The sequence below is a fragment of the Oncorhynchus tshawytscha genome, unplaced genomic scaffold (genome assembly GCF_018296145.1).
Source record: "Oncorhynchus tshawytscha isolate Ot180627B unplaced genomic scaffold, Otsh_v2.0 Un_contig_19006_pilon_pilon, whole genome shotgun sequence".
In the NCBI taxonomy this organism is placed as follows: Eukaryota; Metazoa; Chordata; class Actinopteri; order Salmoniformes; family Salmonidae; genus Oncorhynchus; species Oncorhynchus tshawytscha.
Genome location: NW_024605381.1, coordinates 1 through 4358, shown reverse-complemented (window position 1 = coordinate 4358; position 4358 = coordinate 1). Strand labels below are relative to the sequence as shown.

The 4358-nt window shown below is 50.8% G+C and overlaps 2 non-coding genes and 1 pseudogene across 2 annotated transcripts; all 3 read right to left on the bottom strand.

Annotated features, from left to right (window-relative positions):
* Positions 1–1204: 1204 nt before the first annotated feature.
* On the bottom strand, positions 1205–1386 carry LOC112242059. The gene has a single exon (XR_006080914.1). It is a non-coding gene; the product is annotated as a U2 spliceosomal RNA (small nuclear RNA).
* A 2310-nt stretch (positions 1387–3696) lies between these two features.
* Positions 3697–3813, bottom strand: LOC121842075. The gene has a single exon (XR_006080915.1). It is a non-coding gene; the product is annotated as a U5 spliceosomal RNA (small nuclear RNA).
* Positions 3814–4248: 435 nt separating this feature from the next.
* Positions 4249–4358, bottom strand: LOC121842074 (annotated as a pseudogene; the record flags this gene model as incomplete).

Genomic DNA, 4358 nt, shown 5'->3' with positions numbered 1-4358 from the left:
TTCTTTTTGTCCTTCTCGTTTAAAGGCCTTCCTTCCCCCTCTTCTTCCCCCATCCCCCGCTCCTGCTCCCCCTCCAACTGCAGACGCGTATGACCGCTGACGAGCCGGGCAATCACGCCACAGGTGCTGAGTGGAGCCACACCCGTGGCAGGCCTTCGGCTCGTCACAGTCCTTGGCCTCGTGCTCCCCAGATCCACAAAATCTGCACTTTCTAGTGCTGCACGAGGCCAGGATGTGTCCATAGGCCATACAGCGCCTGCAGAAAGGGGGCTGACGCGCATAGTATAATGTCCCCCTGTCAGCCCCCAGGGAGAACATAGCTGGGGGATGAAGGTACCCCTCCCACTCCCCTAGGATCCTCCCTGAGGAGGGCCTGAAACCCTCTCCTCCCAGTCCAAAATCCCAGCGAGTCCTTGAGGGGCCTTCCTGAGGAGACATTATCCATATATCTCCCCAGAAAGGCCCTCACCTCTTCATCCTTGACGTAGGGGTTATACATGTTCACCGTCACAACCCTGAAATTATTCTTGGCCAAGCTCTTCACCATATAATGGCACATTGGCCTCGTATCTCCCATCTCTCTTACTTTCTTCAAGATCTCATCATGCTTGCCTTCAGTGAAGAAAGCCACATCAAAAGAACCGTCCAAAGAATTCCCTTGAAGGCAAAAAACATCTTTCACTGATAGTTTCAGCAACCCAATCAGGATGGTTCTTCCAAAAGATCTTCTCTTCCTAATGGATCCACATCTTTTTCTTCCATGGGAAAACGCAGGGTGTTTGCTAACCCTATCCCAGGGACCGACCCACTAGCTGAAAAAATCTTGCGCCATCTCCCCAAGGAGAATCTGGCTCAGGGCTCTCCTCCAGTCAAAAAACAAAAAAACAAACCCAAAAAAAACCCTGCATGGAGGGAAAAAAACCTCAGCGGGTGGGTTGGCAAAACCCAAAAACCCACCCATTGAGATATTTTTTTCAAAAAATCACTAATGCATCTTTTACCGCTCTCCTGGGACGACCTTCTGGCTCAAGGGGCTCTGGGACACCTCGGTGTCAAGCTTGATCTTAGCCAAAAGGCCGAGAAGCGGTTTGAATGTTTCTTTCCTTCTCTTCTTCTGCTAGCTAGCTAAGCTAAGCTAGCTAAGCTAAGCTAAGCTGTTTACATAGCTTTGTGAATGAGTATTTTTCCCTTGACAACAGGAGAAAAGTGTTGCACCGTTCCCGGAGGTACTGCAATACCGGGTCGATGCGTGGAGCGGACGGAGCAAGCCCCATTTCCGACTCCCTGTTCGAAAAATCCATTTAATATGTAGTCCCCCGATGGGGGACGTATCAGATATTAAACTGATAAGAACAGATTTTTTTTTTTTTTTTTTTTAAAATATATTTATTTACAGTCAAAAACCAAACAATACACTTCCAAATTTCCATCAACTTAAATATCCAATTCCAACAAACTACAAATAATCATTCCATACCTAATAAACTATAACCAAATCCAAATTACCAAACAATAATCTTCAGTATCCACTAACTTAATTTCCTTCTATCAACCAAAACCAATAGCCAAATACCGCTAACCTACACAATGCCCATTTACCCCACCTGCATTACACCAAAATCTCACCCAGTGCTCCCCTTCTCTATCCCGTCTAACTGTGACCCAACATCACTCCCATCTCCCACCATCCCACCTCCCCTGAATACAGCTACAGTACCCGGCACAAGCCCCACACTCAAGTCCATCGCCCCCCCTTCCTCCGGACTCCGGACCGGGGACGTGACATCCCCAAACAAAAAGTCTGACTCCCCCTCCATCATCCAGTTCCTCGCCATTCCTGGGAGGTCAAGCTCGGCGAGGGGCTTAAAGGAGGATGGAGACGGAGCCCACGAGGGCCCCGCCACCTCCCCGTCCGCCTGTTCTTCCCCCCCTTTCTTTCCACCCCTCCTCCTCACCACCTTCTTTGCCCTCTTGCTTGGAGGCGTTCCAGGCCCTGGTACAACCTGGGCAACGACACCCGCAGCGCTTGCCCTCTCCCTTCCCTTGTCCCATTCTTTCTCTACCAGTGCCCTCGCCATCCCTCTCAACTCCTCCAACCTTGCCCTCGACACTCCCGTGTCCTCCCACCACTTCATGCTCCCTCCCCCTCCCGCCTCTCCTTCTGGTTCCATTCCCACAACCTTCTCCGCCTCCTTCCTCTCCACTGTTGCCTCCTCCGATCTCTCCACCATCACCGTCTCCTCACTCTCCCCCATCGCCGTCTCCTTCTTCTTCTTCTTCTTCTTCTTTTTGTACCTTTCTATCTCCTCTCCTTCCATCCCGACCACCTCTCCTTCTGTCTCAGCCACCTCTTCTTCCATCCCTTGCACCACTCCTTCCGTCCCAGCTCTCTCCTCTTCTTTTTCTTCTCCTCCCTCCGTCTCCTTCTGTTCAGTTCTTCCTCCTTCGTCGCCCGCTTCTTCATGCTCTTTTCTTCCTCCATCCTCCGCTCTCGCTCCCCCCCCAGCTGCAGACGCGTACGACCTTCGCCGAGCCGGGCAGTCCCGCCACAGGTGCGCTACCGAGCCACACCCGTGGCATTTCTTTGGCTCGGCACAGTCCCCGGCCTCGTGCTCTTCCGATCCGCAGAACCTGCATCTTCTGGTGCTGCACGAGGCCAGGGTATGGCCATAGGCCATACACCGCCTGCAGAAAGGAGGCTGACGGGCATAAAACAATGTCCCCCTGTCAGCCCCCAGGGAGAACATTGCTGGAGGATGGAGGTAACCACCCAATCCCCTTCGGGTCCTCTCTGAGGAGAGCCTGGAAACATCTCCTCCCATTCCAAAAGCCCAAGGGGAATCCTTCATGCCTTGCTGAGGAGACGTTATCCAGGTATCTCCCCAGAAAGGCCCTCACGTCCTCATCCTTCACATGTGGGTTGTAGATGTTGACTGTGACCAACCTGAAATTATTTTTCGCCAGGCTGGTCACCTCATAATGGCACAAAGGGTCTCTCCTTCTCCATCTCTTTTGCCTTCCTCATGACCTCTTCATGCTTTGCCTCCGTGTTTAAAGTCACCTCATAACTCAAAAGCTCTTCACTGGGTTGTCTTGAAGGCACAAACGTCCTTCACCTCCAGTTTCAGGTCCCCATCAGCACTATTCCTTCCCCAAGGTCTCCCTTCCCAATGGGCTCCATCTCTTTTTCCTCCATTTGAAAACCTCACTGTATTTGCCAGTCCAATTCCACTGGGACTGACCGATCTTTAGTTCCATCCCATTTCCCAAAAAAAATTTTTTCAAAAAAATGAAAAAAAGAAAAAAAAAATTCCAAAAAAGCCACTTATTTTTAACAACAAAAACCTTTGACCAAAAAAAACCAAAACCTTTATCGCCCTCCTATCTCCGACCTTCTGACTCAGCGGGCTCTGGGGCACCTCGGTACCAAGCTTGATCTGAGCCAAAAGGCCGAGAAGCGATAACCCACAAATGGAACCCTGCAACCGCCGGGCCCCCGGGGGTCTCGACAGACCTCAGCGGGTGGGTTGGCAAGAGCCGGCTCCTCCAATCCCACCCAGCCACCCACCCACCCACCCAGCCACCGTTTCCCCGGCTACAGACAGGCAGGTGTTTTTTGTCAAAAAAAGTCGCTAATGCATCTTTAAGTCACTATCCTGGCCCATCTATGTCAATTTCTCTTGAAACAAGATACCGGGCTCTGCAAGAAGCAAAGCCGCTCCAAAAATACGTTGAACTCGTAAGTGTTCCTCTCCACGGAAGTCTTTAGTAAAAGGCGAAAGGCTTGTGCGTAATGAAGAGAAACCAGAGTCATATGGAAGTCAGAGGTCGGGGGCCCGAGACACACTCTGTGCACTGTAGGCCGGGGTCCCGCGGGTGCTCCCGGAACCCACTCTTCCAAGTTTTCGAGGCCTGTGGATGAAAAGAAGGTCACAGACACACACAGAGAGACACAGAGAGACACAGAGAGAGAGAGAGAGAGAGACACACACACACACACACACACACACACACACACACACACACACACACACACTATCCTGGCCCAATTTTTTTTTTTTTTTTTTTTTTTTAAGTAAAAGGGCGGGAAACTGGGGGCCCCATTGAAAGGCGCTTCGCCCTTTTTTCAGTTTGAATGTTTCTTTCCTTCTCTTCTTCTGCTAGCTAGCTAAGCTAAGCTAAGCTAAGCTAAGCTAGCTGTTTACATAGCTTTGTGAATGAGTATTTTTTCCCTTGACAACAGGAGAAAAGTGTTGCACCGTTCCCGGAGGTACTGCAATACCGGGTCGATGCGTGGAGCGGACGGAGCAAGCCCCATTTCCGACTCCCTGTTCGAAAAATCCATTTAATATGTAGTC